The sequence below is a fragment of the Lathyrus oleraceus genome, chromosome 5, assembly GCF_024323335.1.
Source record: "Lathyrus oleraceus cultivar Zhongwan6 chromosome 5, CAAS_Psat_ZW6_1.0, whole genome shotgun sequence".
Classification (NCBI taxonomy): domain Eukaryota; kingdom Viridiplantae; phylum Streptophyta; class Magnoliopsida; order Fabales; family Fabaceae; genus Lathyrus; species Lathyrus oleraceus.
The window spans coordinates 521,024,518-521,041,994 of NC_066583.1; positions in this window are offsets into that span (position 1 = coordinate 521,024,518).

Here is a 17,477-nt window from a genome sequence, read left to right on the forward strand (position 1 = left end):
ATACAAAAAAAAAAGTCGGTAATAGAGTAGTAGGACTACTGAGATTATTGTAGTTGACATAAATTAGGCGAAGGTGATTTGAGTAGACTTTGTTGAGTCTATAATGTTTAACACAACAACATTCCTCTTCACAGTTTATTGTCTTAGCAATAAGTAATTGAGTAATTGTGATAGGAGAGTCATCGACATAGCACTGGATGGACTCAGCATCATGATAAGATGGCAAAACGGAGGCATTTAACCAGAACTCATTAATGAGATTAATGTAGATGTGTCCATGAAGAATATTAAAATAACCATTCGACTTTTGTTTGCAAATAATTTTCCTTAAATCAAAACCTTTGTCTTTTAAATTATCGAAATAAACAAACTTTTTATTGATAACGAACAAAAGATTTTCATCTAAGTTTGTTTAAGATATTTTTGAAGAAAAGAAAAGACTTTGAAACTAGGTTTTAAGACACAAAGAGTTAGAAATGAGACGTTGAAACTCGGAATAGAGTTTAAATAAAGTGGAAATAGGAATTGAAACAATCAGAGAAGCTCAAACACCTCCTTGAAAATCCAAAAGATGCGTTACGTTTTTGAATATGGATGATCATTGCTATTCTAGTGATATAATTACTTTATAACAAAACCGAGGGGACAATCAACTTATTATCTCGGCTATTCAAAAAATCTGAGGGAAAAAACATTTCAGGAATCTTTTTTTTATTATTATTATTTTTTTTGTAAACTAAATGATATATCCTGTCGGTTTCCTTAATAACTGAGAGATAAGATAATCAAATTATTATAAAAGCACTCGTTAAATAGATTTTACCGTAATTCTAACTTATATGTAGTTTCTCCAAACTCGAATGCATCACTCTTTTGGGAACCATCTCATAAAATGGTGTTGATGTTGTTGTTGTTGTTGTAGTAGTATTTAGAAGCTTAAAAAAATTCTATGATGAATTGCAAGTGCAGAAAAACATTTTTTCAATGTTGGAACAAATAATTCCTTTAAAAGTTGGATGAATTCAATGGTTAGAACAGATAACTCCTAGAAATTGGATGCGTACAATATTTGGAACACATAATTTCTTACACCAAAATTCTTCTTTTGTTGTATTATTGTTTTTCAATATTCTGTGTAAACAATGTAATTTTTTCTTATAAAAAAATCATGTTCACCTCGATTTTTAACAAAATCGTGGGGATAACTTGGCGTGATAATTTTAGATATTGATCATCATCCTTAAACAAATATTTGTCGTCTATTTCATAATTATCAACGCTCAAGACACTACCATTAGTGATCCGCGTGAAACCTAAATAATTTAATTATAAAGGCCTTATGATATCTATAATTGATAAAGAAACGTCATGAAGTACTTGAAACTATCTACATCCTCCACTTTAACTTTTTCCATTAAGAGTTCTCTATGATGGATTACAAGTGCAGAAAATTATATGGGTTCAAAGTATGTGTTTTGAAATATTCATTTGAGAAGAAAATCATTTATTTTCTAACCATTTTTTTTGTTTTATATTAGAAACAAATAATTACAAGGTGAAACATTTGATCTTGCCCAAATATCAAGGAGTCGAAGATACAACATATGATCTTTAGAAAAAAATAATTTTTATTTTAATATTATGTGTAAATAATGTAATATTCTGGATAAACATTGTAGTTTGTAAACAAATTATTTTTATTTATTTTCTATGTAAACAATGTAACGAATTTTAATATTTAAAAAAACAATCTATCTTACCCCTTAGTTTTATTGTAAATCGAGATATATGAGGCGCTAGTTTTAAAAATAATAAAAATGCAGATGTTGAGGTTCAAACCCATGTGCAAATTAATTTACCCCTTGGTATTTAAAAAATTGAGGTGATAAGTCGTTACTTTTCATGACGCCATTCGTTACCTCGGTACTGCAGTTGAGGTAAAATGCATTTCACGTACAACGTTAAAAACACTTTTTGTATTAGTGAATTTTTTTCTTGAAAATACATGGAAGTGCGTTTGAGTGAAAGTGAGAGGGGCCTGAGATTCAGGGGGGTCTGAGTCAAAATTCATAGGTAGTATTAGCAAAATGACTCTAAACTAGGAGAGTTCATATGAGACCGGTGTGTATTATTGACTACACAATTATTGAATTTCTTTTCTTTGGGTTGATGCTCTCCAGACGCAAGCCATGTTGCATCGAATAGTGTTAATAATTATTTGTTTTATTTATTTTATTTATTTGCTCGTCACTCCTTTTAAATCATATTGTTTGACACATTGTCTTAACATTGTGTGTGACATATGGCCACTAACTAAACACATTTTTAATTGGTATCAGAGTGTGTACTCTATTCTGGTTGGGTGAGTTCCAGAGGTTTCTTTTACTCTATTCAAGATGGGAAATGCTAAAGAAGGAGGATATGTTAATCTTCAATCAATTCCTAATGGTGTGAACTATGACTACTAGAAAGCTCGCATGGTTTTTTTTGTTAATTCAATGTATAGAATACCTGAAAGCAGTCATAAAAGGATGGATTCCACCAAAGATCACAGTTGAAGACAACAGTAAAACTCTGAATCCCAAAAAAATAATGTTCAGTTGTTGAAGACGAAGATGCACTTGGAAATTCGTGTACTCTTAATTTCATCATTAATGGAGTCGATAAGAATATCTTCAGGATCATCAATACTTGAACTAGTTCTAAGGAGGCTTAGTGGACTCTTGAAGTTACTTTTGAAGGTACATTTAAAGTTTGTATGTCAAGACTTCAACTTATTACAACAAAATTTGAAAACCTGAAGATGCAAGAGGATGAAACTATATATCTGAATTCAATGTCTAACTCTGTGACATTGCTAACAACTCTTTTGCTCTTGGTGAATATATCTATGAAGAAAATATTATAAGAAAATTTATAATATCTTTGCCTAAGAGGTTTGACATGAAGGTTACAACTATTGAAGAAGCTCAAGATGTTTCCAAAATGAAAGTTGATGAATTAGTTGGATCCTTAGATATGTTTGATATGACCATTGATGACATATCCAAGAAAAAGAGGATAATATCAACTATGAAGACAAGAAGATCATGAAGCTGATGAAAATCTGACTGAATATATTTCCTTGCTTGTTAAGAACTTTAGAAAGTTCATGAGAATATTTGATGGAAAATATGGGAATAATGTCTCTACTAATGTCACAGACAATCAACAACAAAATTCAAAAGGTGGAAACTCGTCGAGAAAAATATGGGGAAAACAAAACAAGGCCAAGGGAATTCAATGTTATGAATGTGAGGGGTTTGGAAACATTCAAGCCAAATGTCCAAATTTTCTAAGGAAGTAAAGAAAAATTTATAATGCCACATTCTCAAATATTGAGTCAGACAAAGAAAGTGAGTATGATCGGGCTAATAATTTTGTGGAATTTACTTCTCATTTCAAATAAAGTTATAATTCACGGTTACTGAGTGATAATGCTTTTCTAAAATATAATGAGAATATCAATGATGATGATCTATCTGGAAATGCTCTTGCTAAAGATTTTAAGGTTGTGTCTTAATTGGGCTGAATAATCTAAAGTTGTTGAGAAGAAGGAAATGATTGAATCCCTACTTCAAGATAAAACTTGTATCATGATTATTATCTCTGATTTAAGAAGGAAGTTAAATATCTCAATTCTGAACCTAATGGAATGACCAAATTTGTCCGCATATTGAATTCAGGAGTTGAGAAGCTTGCAATTCCATTTTAGGTATGGGAAAACTATCAATCAACATGAAGGAAATTGGATATATTGGTAAATCTTCCAACTCAAAGATTGTATTTGTCACTCCTATTCGTAAAGCATAGATCAAGATGTTAGGTACGATGACGCAACAACCTACCACATATTATTACTAGAATATATACAAATATATACAAACATACATATATACAAACATCACATATATACAAATATATTCACACAAAAAGTAGGCTAAACCCACTGGAGACTAGTTCGGGGTACAAATTTCAAAATGATTGCATTGATTTTAACAAAATTTAAGTTTGAAAGGCACAAAGCCTAAAATGATTTGAATGGGTTAGTTCTTTTTTAATTTTTGAAAGTTTAAGTCAAGTATAGTTAGGTCTATTTACAAGTTTGATTTAAGAAAAGAAGTTTGAAAATGCAATGGCATAAGGCCAAAGTTTCTATCTTTTTGCAAAAGTGGTCAAAGTTTAGAACAAAAGATAATTCACACAAAGAAGATTTTGAAAATGGAGGGAGAGATTTTGAAATTAAAGAAATGGGGAGAAGATGAAGAGACTATCCTATGCATAAAATTTAAAAGTTTAAAGTTGAAACGATCTGACCAAGTGGGTAGCAATCCAATAGACAAGTATGTCAATAGAAACCCAGAATTCCCTTGGACTTTTTTTAGAATCAAGCAACATACAAATGAATAATTATATCAATCTTGAAGAGAAAAGGCATCAAATAAAGATGTCCTCATCAAAGCTTATCCACTCCATGATCTTCTTCAAAATAGCCTATGCAACAGACAAATTTCACAAGTTACAGGTTCAACATAACATCTTCATAATGATCAATGTTGCAGATGCACTGGAGAGATCTAGAAAGGTGTATCAGATGAATTCAAATTTTGCAAGCACTTGGTTCTTCACAAATTGGCATTGGCCAAGTCCATTAGCAAAGGAATGTTGCCTAAATTCTAAGTCCAATTGGGCAAGATCAAACCAACAGTCCAATCAAAAGTCTTTTAGGGTTTTTGTTATTATTATGTATATTAATGGTCAAAGACCACACAAACAAGAAAAATAGCACAAAACAAAGTAAATCACACAATATGGTCCAAATGGACAAATTGAAAATTACATTAACATAAACAATTAGAATGATATGTATAATGGCAAATGAAATAAAGTACTAAAAAGTAAATTGCATCAAAATAAAAGCTTGAAATTAAAAGTTAATGGTTAGTAAGTTAGAAGTTAATTTTGTTTTGCTTTTGATTTCAAGACATTCTTTGGAGAACACTCAATCCACTTGTCACAAGCATGGATCCTTGAACCAAAACATCTTCCAAAGGAAGGAAAGAAGGCCAAGTTTCCACACAATACCATGGAAGAGGGGAGACTTACAATCTCACTAACTAGAATGCTTATGCCTTTTATGTCACAAATTTAGCGCTATGTTAAGCAATCGTAATTGGACTTATGTAGAAGTCACAACTATTTGAGGCCGGACAATAAACTTTTGGTGTTAATGCATGTTGGAGACATAGTATTAAGAACTATGCTCATTAAACATACCACACACAAAAACTATGCAAAAGGTGTGGCTTAATCTCATCCATACTCATGTTAATCTTTCAATCAACTAGCATTAAGACTTTGAGATGTCATTGGCCAATTGGAAATGAATGAATGAAGAAGGGGAATTAGATGAAGAGGGAAAGGGATGAATGAGATCACAAATTGGTCAAAGGAGGATTTTTACCAAATTAATATTATTCATTCATTTTGGGAGATGGAATGTACATTCCAGCAATCCCCTAAATCCAATGATATTAACTTGACAAAGTCAAATCAACCTTAACCAAGGCCCAACAACAAATAAGAAACTCAATTAAGTCAATACAAATGGTCAACACAATTAAAATGACATTTATTCAATTAAAAATAGTAAAATAATGCATTAAATTTAAATATGTTTTGTCCAAATCCTAAAATCTCATCAAAACACCAAATAAATGGCCATGAGATTTATCATAAATCAAACAAGGTCAAAGGACCTTGGAGAAAAAAATTCATAATTTTTGGACACTTCAAAATATTTTTAAACAATTAAAAACAAAATAAAAATCAATTAATTCATGAAAAATATTAATAATGATCCAAAAAATAATTTTAATTCAAAATATGAAAGAGAAAAATATTTGAAATTTTTTGGTGAAAGTCCCATATTTTTTTGGATCAATATTGAATTTAATATGAATTATTGAAGAAAATAGAATTAAAATGAAATTCAGAAAATTCAAAAATATGTGGACCATCAGATCTCCCTCATTAATTGAGGTGGTAGATCTGATGATCCAAAACGCGCGTTCCACCAATGTCCTAGTCAACCGCGTGGCAAATGAAGTAATCAACATCAACGCTCCAGATTATAACGTGGGACTTGGATCAAGTGGTTCAGAGGTGAGATACCTCATCACCGGAGCCAGAGCTCCAGTCATCTTCCTCGGTGAGCTCCATCGGTCTAGTTAAGATGAACCATTACCAAAATACAAAACAGGGACATGATCTTAAAGAAAAAACATCATTGAGCACGAATATCACCTCCAATTCATCCAATTCCAACTATATTGAGAGATATGTGGAATTGAAAAATGAGGTTCATGATCTGAGTTGCTTCGATTTGGCCTCAAAGCAACTCAATCTTCTTGCCTACATTGGTAGGACTTCAGACAACACAAGAATCAATGAAATTGAGCAACAATTTAAGAGAATCGAAGAGTTTAAAATTTCTACAAATTACCTTCAATGGAGGTCTGAGCTTGCTAGATCTTGATCTGAATTGTGCTTGGCTTCACTTCACTTCCTTGTAGGAGAGGAATAGAAAGGCTTAGAATCAATGGACTCCTAGAGAATTGAATTCTAAAACAGTGGAGATTCAAGCTCAAATTCAAATGAATTTATCAGGGTTATCCTCTTAGAATGAAGGGTTTTCAATGGAGATTCAAATCTGGCGCAATGTGTGTGTGTGTTTTTTGAGAAAATGCAGCTGTATATATAGCCAAATCCATGTGATATTTGCACACTCTTTTCAACCTTCCAAATTTGGCAAATGATGAAAGCATGGTGCATGGGCGCGCATAGGGCCATGAAATGATAGTTTGAAGTCCAAAATGAATGATCAGATGTGTTGAAGCAAGCTTGGAATGCAAGGCAATTGAACATTATTTTTTGAAGTTGGATCCATGCCAAATGATATCAGCCTGTTTAAGCCATGCGTAGCCTATGCATTTCAAGTCCAAAATGAATGCATTTGAGCTCTTTGGAAAGGTGAGATCAAGAGGAACAAGTTTGATGTTGAACACTTTTTCATATGGAGCTTGGAACTTGGAGATATTTGAGGTGGAAGTTTGGAAAAATTTGACATATAAATATTTTTCTAAGTGTCAAGCCATATGTCTCAATATTCCACCTTGCTTAACTTTTTATAGGAGATTCAAATGAGAAAAGTGTATTCATAAAAGTTGTAGCTCTTTCAAAGAAATTCAAAATGGTAACCAATTTCATGTCATTTGGATTTGAAATGATAGAGTTATGCATTTTTGAAGTTTGGAAAAATCACTTGATCAATGGTATAGGTCAAAAGTGACCTATAATGTAGCCTCATATCACATGTTCAAAGAAGTTGAACTAGCTCCAACTCCAAACATAAAAGTTGAATTAGACACATTGAATTTTATTGTGCAACTTGGAAATCTTTCATCTCATAAAAATTGAGCAAGTTATGGCCTTGGGAAGTTGACTTTCAAATTAGGGTTTAAACAAAATGACCTATAATGTTTCAACATAGAAAATGATTTTCCAAGCAAAAATAGCTCTAGGTCTCAACATGAAAGTTGTTTTAAATATCATTTAGAGTAAGTTTTATCTTGGAATAATTTTCATATGGTAAAAGTTGTAGGAGATAGGGTCTAGAGAGACCCAGTTTTGATCAGATGAATTCATCTGGCCAACCACCATCAACCAACTTGCTAATTTCCAATTATCTTGACTTTCTTGGCTCATGGTAGATCATATATGCATAATATGATGAAATTTGAAGTGTCCCTTGAGGAATTTGATCAATTGGTGAGATAGCTTGTTGGATAAGTTACTCAAGATACCTAGTCAAACTAGGGTTTCCAAGGCAATTCACCCTCAACTCTTGAAGCAAACTTGATCAATATAACATGTAGAGAACATTGGGACTCATATATGATTCTCATAACCATTCTTGAATCAATTCTTGGTTGTGCTCTTTGTTCATGAGGGTCTCAAACCCTAGATGTGATCAATGAATTCAATGAGATCATGCCCTACCTACAAAAGAGTTAGGCAAATACAAATACATATTTTTGGTATTTTGGTTAGTGAAATGATATAATACAAGTGTGATACAATCACAAAGTTCTTGGTGGTCTCTCCCAAAACAAACCCAATGAGAAGGGGTAGGGAGGATGCCAAGATATGATCCCAATGCTTATGCTTATGATAAAATTGCATGAGGGATATTAGGGTCAAAATTAGGGTCTTACAACTATATGGTTAAAAATAGAATCATAGGTAACTATATCCTCAATGGAATATAAAGTCTGACATACAACCTCAACAAGTCTAGCGTGTCAAGCCTAAGCTTCTAGTTCATACTTCTTGCACCTCTCACGAAGTTTCATCTCATGAAGATTAGTACTTTGATAACAAATGTTCAAGACATGTTATTGGTGAAAAAATTCATCTAAAGGAAAAATATGTTATATACTATATGTTACTTTTTATGATGGTGCTAAAGGAAAAATTATTGGAAATCGTCAGTTGGATTATGCTTCTCTTCTTTGTCTTAATGATGTGTTAATATTTGATGGTCTTAATGCTAATCTCGTTAGCATCCTTCAACTACGTAATCGAGAATTTAGTCTTAAGTTCAAGAATTCATTGTTACATATAAACAACATACTCAACTCAGAAGGGGTCTAGATCTACAGAAAACTGCTACATATGGTCACACCTTGATGTGAATCATCCTTAATCCTTTATAATATCCAAATTTTAAGAAACTAAATTATGGCAAGGGAAGCTTGGGTACCTGTATCTTAAAAGAATGAGGAAGATTGTTACTGAAAAACTAGTTTTGGCATACCTGATTTGAAGATCGAAGAAGGTAAACTTTGTGCTGATTGTCAAGTTGGGAAGCAAACTAATATATCACATAAGATGGTTCAACATTTACCACTACACCTAATCTTGAATTACTTCATATGGACCTTATGAGACCCATGCAAGTTAAGAGTCTTGGAGGAAAATATATGTCTTTGTTTATGATGATTATTAGTCTAAATACGCCTAGATTGAATTTATTCGTGAGAAGTATGTTACCTTTGTTGTATTTGAAACTATTTTCCATCACTTACAATGTAAAAAGGGAGAAGAAGTTTGCAATTTAATTCGCATTTGAAGCGATCATGGAAGAGAATTTGAGAACTCCAACATCTCTTCTTTATGAACTACTTAAGGGATTGTTCATGATTTTTCTACTTCTATATCACCCTATAAAAATGGGATTGTCAAAAGGAAGAACTGCAGCCTGCAAGAAATGGCAAGAGGTTTTATCTATGCCAAACATATTCCTTATTACTTTTTGGTAGAAGTAATGAATACAGCTCGTTATATTCATAATCGAGTAACAATTTGACCAAGTGACAATGTTAATTTTCTTGAACTATGGAGGGGGGGAAAGCCAATTGTTAAATATTTCCATGTATTTAGGAGTATTTTCTATATTCTTCTAGACATAGACAAAGACTGGAGCTTTAACCAAAGAGTGGTGAAGGCAACTTTTTGGGGTATTTTGTCAACAACAAGGTGTATCGAGGGTTTAATAAACACACAAAATAATGTCATTAGTAATGACGATTAATCTGAAGTGATTTCTCGTGAAGACAAAGATTATGATCTCACTAGTCAAATTACTAAGCAAGGTGTTGCTAAAAACATAGGAAACAATGTGTAGTCTGCAAAAGAAGGTGGAGATTCAGATGATGATGAAGATAATGTTATTGAAAGAAAAGAACCATTAGCAATGATTAAGAAAAATCACCTTATTTAACACATTATAGGAGTTCTAGTTGAAGGCGTCACCCTATGAATAAAAGAACTATTTAATTATACGAAGATGATATCTAGTATGTGTTTCATTTCAAAGATAGAACTGAAGAATGTGAAAGAGACTACCAATGATGAATTTGGAGTCAATACAATGCAGGAAGAGCTTATCCAGTTTGAAAGAAATGAAGTATGGGAACTTGTTCCTAGACCAAAATTTGCTTATATCATTGGGACAAAATGGATTTACAAGAATAAGTTTGATAAGAATGGGACTGTTACTAGAAAGAAAGGGCGGCTTGCAGCACAAGACTATGCTCAAATGGAATGGTTGACTTGGATGAATTTTTTTCTCCTATTTCGCATCTTGAACCCATCGGATTGTTACAAGGATTATCCTTTCTCCTTAAGTTTAAACTTTACCAGATGGATGAGAAAAGTGCCTTCTTAAATGGGTACTTGAACATGGAAGACAATCAGGATGTTAGTACTGATGTCAATGACATGAAGGATTTCATTGTGAAGTACAATGTGAATATTATGATAGTTCATATTTATGTTGACGACATTGTGTTTGGAAGTATGTCTAGAAAGATCGTAGATCATTTTTTTTTTCAAGAAATGCAATCTGAATTGGAGATGACCATGGTAGGTGAACATACCTATTTGCTTGTTTTTCAAGTGAAACAAATGAAGGATTGCATCTTTGTTTCCCAAATTAAATATGCTAGAAATATTATGGAGAAATTTAAGCTAGAAAATGCTAGGCACAAATGTACATGCTACCACTCATGTCAAGCTCTCTAAAGATGAACAAGGAGTGAATGTTGATTAAAGTCTATATAGGGTATGGATGGTAGCCTCTTATATCTCACTACCACTCATTCTAAAAATATTTTCTCTTTTGGTGTGTATCATTAATATCAAGAAAATCCTAAGATTAGCCATCTTACTTAAGTCAAGCGTACCATTAAAAACATAAGTGGAACATCTGACTATGACTCATTTGATACAAATTCCTCACTAGTAGGATATTATGATGTTGATTGGGCAGATAATGTTGAAGATAAGAAGATCACCCTTTATCATATTAGAACACACAAACAATTATAGTATATATTCACAAAAGTTATAGATGATGTCTATTTCAAGAATCTCCTATCAGATTTAGGTCTTTCCATTATCAGCTTATATCAATCATTGGAAGTATGTCTGAATGGTTTTTCTTGGGCCTACTGGGAATTTTATTGTCTCATACATCTAAATACATGTATCTTTCATCGCAACAAGGAAAAATTACTCTGTTTGTATTATAAAAAAGACTTCATGCTTGAGTTTTTACTTCTGAGCTTTAAACCAATATCTGACTCTTTAGCTTCCTATGAGAAGTTCTTGAATTAATCTGAAAGCATGATAGGAAAAAGGAAAGGGATGAATATGTATGTTAATGAAAATAAAACCTCAAAGGAGAAAATCCATGAACAAGACATTGTTATTACGAAATCAAATAGAGTTTCTATGAAGGGAATAATGATTAGAGGAAAGGTTGATGATAAGTCTGAAGGTGTTTCTTCTCTCGACAAGCCTAAGTATGTTCAAGGTAAACTCTATGAAATTGTCATTGGTGATGATAATATTGTTTCTATTAATAAGAATTATGTTGTAGATAATAAAATAGAGGTTAGAATAGTTGTTTCAGATGAGTCTAATAACTTTGATGATACAATAAAGGCATTTAATGATTATGATAACCCTCCTAGTGAGAACGTGATTGATGTTATTCTGATTAATGAAGTTCCTACCACTGAAACTGATCAATCCATGCATGACGCCATGAGTCACTCTGAACCTAAAGAGTTGGTGAAAATGTTAGTAAAGATGTCTTTAAAGATGTTAGTAAAGATAGTAATTTAGATGTCAATGATAATGTAAGTAAAGATGTCAAAGAGGATCTCTATAAGTTTGTACATGAAGATGTTAATAATAATGACAATAAGGTTATCAATTATGAAATTTTTGATGAAGCTCATGTTGTTTGAAAATTCCCCGGAGAAAAAAAGGGCCATGGTTAAGAATAAAAAATGTGTTGAAAAGGAGAAGAACATGTCTAGTGAAAACAAGTTTGTGAAATAAAGAAGATTGTTCCTAGTGTCATAGAGTGTAATATTAATAACGATGTCTCTAACAACATGAAGGACATTGAATATGATGAGGATAATTATCAAAAGGATGCAAAGCATTTTAAAATTGTGAATATTCTATTGGAAAGAAGAAGCTTTCGAAGAACATTTTTTAGTTTCCCTTGATAATGTTTCTTTCTAGTATGAGGAAAGTGTAGCCAAATGGAAGTTTGTATATCCTAGAAGATTGACACCCAAAAGAAAACCCTCAGTGGATGCCCATAGATGCAATAAAATTATGTAGATCCTAAGTAATGCTTGACTATTAAAGACAATAATGAAGATCATAGGTCAAGAAAATACTAAAAATGTTCTTGAGGACTAGCCTTCAAAAGATCTTTTGGTAGCCTCCAACTTGAGTGTGAAGTATGTCATATATAGAAGATTAGAGCATATAACTAGGCTTTCTCATATCATGGATCAATTATCAATCCTAGCCATATTGGCGTTCTGTACCAAGTAGGAACTCGTGTTGCTTTGGATTATCGAGAATGTGTTTTTGATCGATTTGTTCAGCATGTTATCAAAATTCCTATTGGTTTTATTTATTTAATATGTGGTATTTTGAGTAGACAAAATAATGATATTGTTACTTATGATGATGAGATTGGTTATTCTCTGGATTTTTCAAATTTTAGTTACAAGTTTTTCATTGGGAAACATTTTGCTGACAATGTAGTATCCATTGTTGCTCATGTTGACGAAACCGGTTTGGTATTGATGCATAAATGTTAGTTCTTGCTCCTATTTATGGGCATATGAGAATTCATATTCTCAATGCTTTAACTCATGAATCGAAGGATCTCCAAGAGATTATATCCATGTCTACTATAAGGAAGAATGTGTGAGAAGAAATTATCAAAATGTTAGCATTCATTCTCTAGCTATCTAGTTATCCATTATGATTTATGATGTTGCTGCTAATACTATTTTAGTGTTCCATTGTGATCTATGATGTGTCTCTGTTCTGAAGATCTGATCTAGAATATTATGTGTAAGAATATGGTAGCATCTTGCATGTTGGTTGAATATGTTATCCATTATGGTTGTGCTTCTATTGACTATGAATTCTTGTTTTTGGTTGGATCTTTTCAGGAAAATAGTGAAAGAAAATACACACTTATATTTTAGGATAATGTTTGAATCTTTGCTTGTGTGTTATTTGTGTTAGGTTTTGCAGACCTCTGATGTTCGTTCTTGAAAGTGTTTAATTTGTGCTTTGCCTAAAAATTATCCAAATGAGGGGTTTGTTATTACATTTAGATTGACTTATTTTTATAGGAAAAAATTCAAGCAATATGTCTTAAAATATTTTGAGCACATCTTGGCTATGTGTTTCTCTGGTGCGCTCTTTTTGAAAAGTTTAATTTTGGCTCATTTGATTCTAGAGTTTTGTTTGGAAAAGATTTAGGTTGGAAGAGGTTTTATTATCATAATTAGATTGAAAATATTTATTTGGATTTAAAATGATTAAAATATTTAATTGGATTGCTTTGAAAGAAACACTGCTACAAAATGTACATTTCGTAACAAGCTTTTAGCTCGGCCATATTGTCAACATTGGTGAAATGTATTCATTTAGGCATTTTTTTCACTTTCAAGACATATTTCACCATAGTCAGATATTCCAATTGTCTTGAAATGTGACATAATTTATTTCTAACCGTGGAGAAATCTCCCTCTCAGGGACACTTCAAATCCTTGCACATACAATTTAGTTTTTCACTCATTTTTAAGACACTTTTATGTTGCAATATTTTTGTTACTATATATCTTGCAAATTTTGGCGTTGAAGATCAATGTTAAGTTTCAATAGTACTGTTAACTCGATAAAGTGAAACATGACATTAATCTTCAAACCAAGTTTTTCAATATACTATTTTAGTATCTTCCTTCAGGTTCAAGGTACAACAACGCAAAAATAATGGAAGATTGAGGCGGGATTAGTTAGGGTTAGTAAAAAGAAGAAGGAACATGTTAAGCCTTTATATAGAAAAAACTTATAAATCATTTTCTCACAGTTGGTATATATAACCGTTGTGAAATGTGTTACTTTATCACCACGATCTCTTTTAGTAACCATGGTGAGAAGTTTTCCTTTTTAGTTGAAAATAATAGGCTGTAATTATCTCCCTCGTAACAAAATAGCACACTAAGCAAATACCCTTCAGAACATGATAGGCTTGAATTATTTCCCTCATTTTCCCAAGGAAATGGATCATGAAACTCATATTTGACTCTTCTTATTCACCTTTTCGGTTCATTAAATTCATTTCTTCATTAACCTCCATCATTTGCATGTTGAATGTTATTGTATTTTTGTTGTTGTTATTGTTGTTGTTTAATGTTATATATTGTTGTTATAGTTATTGTATTATTATTGTATTTTTGTATTGAGATTGTTATTATGTTGTTGAGAGTATTCTTATTGTATTGTTGTATCATTGTTATATATTTTTTTCCATTTTGTTGAAAAGTGACTTAGTAAGTTGTTGTATTAGGACTAATATTATGTTATTGAGAATGTTGTTATTGTATTGTTGTATTAATATTGTTATATATTGTTTTTCTATATTGTTGAAAAGTGACTTAGTAAGGTGTTGTATTGATATTGTTATCGTGTTGTCGAGAATGTTATTGTTGTTTTGTTGTGTTATTGTATAGTTAAATGATTTTACAAGCATTTGATTTAAATTTCATAATATATTATGGATCGTAGTTGAATAAAAGTTCATAGATTATGTCTTGTGTTTGAGGAATGGGTAGTTAAATTCCTTGAATTCATGGAAAAAGTATTCCTGAAAAATAATGAAATCTCTTATTTTCCTTGTGTTATATGCAGGATATAGAAAAATTTGAAAAGAAAGTATCATTCAATCACCTATGTTGTGATAGAATTTTTCAAAATTATACAATATGGATGTGGCATGATGAACCAAACTTCGATGTCATAAAGACATAAAGTTGATGTAGATATGGATAATCGACTAGATGATATGATTCATGATATTGGAGAAGATTCTTTTAGGAAAGCTTGTATATATGATATTTTATGTAGTGACAAGGATGCTTCGTTATATAAGGGGTGCACAAATTTTACAAGATTGCTTGAGGTGTTAAAATTGTTTAACCTGAAGACAAAAAGTGGATGTACGAATAAAAGTTTCACAAAATTGCTTGAGTTGTTGGAAAAATCCTTCCAAAAGGTAACGATTTGTCGAACTGTAGTTATGAAACCAAGAAGATATTGTATCCAATGGGTTTGGAATATATCAAAATATATGCATGTCGTAATGATTGTATATTATATAGGAAAGAGTGTGAAAAATTGAACCAATGCCCGAAATATGAGGGAGTCGCGCTCAAAGCTGAAGAACACCAGTGGTGGTGACGATGATGATGTTAGCAAGAAGCACCCTTCTTCCAAAGTGTTATGGTACCTGCCAATAATTTCAAGGTTCAAGAGATTGTACAATAATGTTAATGATGAAAATAATATTAGATGGCATGCAGATGAAAGAAAATATGATGGAAAGAATCACCATGTAGAAGATTCTTTGTAATAGAAGAAAATTGATTTGTTGTTTCTGGATTTTGACCATGAGTCAGGAAATATTAGGCTTGGACTTGGCCTTGATGGAATGAACCCCTTTGGTAATATGATTACTAACCATACTTCATGATCTGTTCTAATCACGATTTACAACATGTCTTCATGGTTGTGCATGAACCACAAATATATGTTGTTATCTTTGATGATTTCGGGACCAAGACATCCTGGAAACGACATAGATGTTTATATAAGTATATTAATTGAAGATTTAAGAGTTTTGTGGAAGGAAAGTGTTGATGTTGATGATGCGTATCTAGTTGAAAAGTTTAAGATGTGTGTCATGTTATTTTGCACAATCAACGACTTTCCTGCATAAGATAAATTTTTTTTGGATATTGCGTCAATGGACATAAAATATGTCCTATACGTGAATCAAATATGTGCTTCCATCAACTTCAGTATGGAAAAAAGACTGCTTACCTTGGGCATCAGAAATTTCTAAAACACGGGAGTTTTAATGGAGAGCGAGATTTTGATATCACTTTTAAGCCTTTAACTAGGGAGGGAGTTTATAAAAGACAATAACACATTAGTATTGTCTTTGGAAAGAATAAAAAATGGCTAGTTGAGAAAAATATACGAAAAAAAGGTCGGTGTTCTTTGTCTTCCATGTTGGTCTAACCTCGATGTAAGACATTGTCTTGATGTGATGTATGTAGAGAAAATATTTTGATTGGAACACATCTAAAAATTCAAGAAAAGACAAAATATTGTAAGAATTCTTGTCTAGATATGGTGGTGATGGGTATATGACAAATGTTAGCTCCAGAAGAATTAGGAAAAAGAACATATTTCCCCCAGCATGTCAAACTCTATCTAAAAAGGAAACAAAAGATTTTGAGAGTGTTTCCATGGTATAAAAGTTCCCAAAGGATACTCATCAAACATCAAGAAACTTATATCAATGAAATATCTAAAGTTAATTGGCTTAAAATCTCATGATTGTTATATTTTGATGCAACAACTTCTACTAGTGGCTATCTGTGGCATCTTACTAGAAATTATAAAGGTAACTATAACCATATTGTGCTTGTTATTTTAAGATATATGTAATAAAGTATTTGATTTCAAAAAATTATATGAATTAGAAGATGAGGTTGCAATAATCTTGTGTTAATGAGACATGTATTTCTCTCCATAATTTTTGACATTATAGTTCACTTAATTATTAATCTAGTCAGGGAAATCCTATTTTATGATCCGATTTATTTAAGGTGGATGAATCCAATAGAGCGATACATGAATATCTTTAAAGGGGATTGAAGAATCATCACCGTTAGAAAGTTTTGATCATTTAAAGATACATAATAGAATAAACTATTGGGTTTTGTTCAAACTATTTGTCATAAGCATACTCTATAGGAATTCCAACGTCTCGTCATGATGGAAGATATGAAGGTAAAGGTACTCAATGTTTAAATGTTAAACCAATGGCTCATGATATATTTCTTCAAACACATTTTTATATATTGAATAATATTGATAAAGTCCAACCTTAATTATATACTCACAAGATACTTATCAAGGAAACATTCCCTCGGATGAGTGACAAATGGTTGTTGAAAGAGCATAACAAGAGTTTGATAAATTGGTTTAATGAAAGAATTTATAATGATGGAAATTTATCCAAGACAATTAAATGGATATCATACATGCCTAAATTCAACGTAGTAACTTGAAGTGCACATGACATTAGTAAATTTTGTTTTTATAAAAAAAAATCAAAAGATAATTGTAGTACAATGCAAAATAGAGGGGTTATGATTGAGACGAATTCATGTACTTCTCTAGTTCTAAAGATAAGA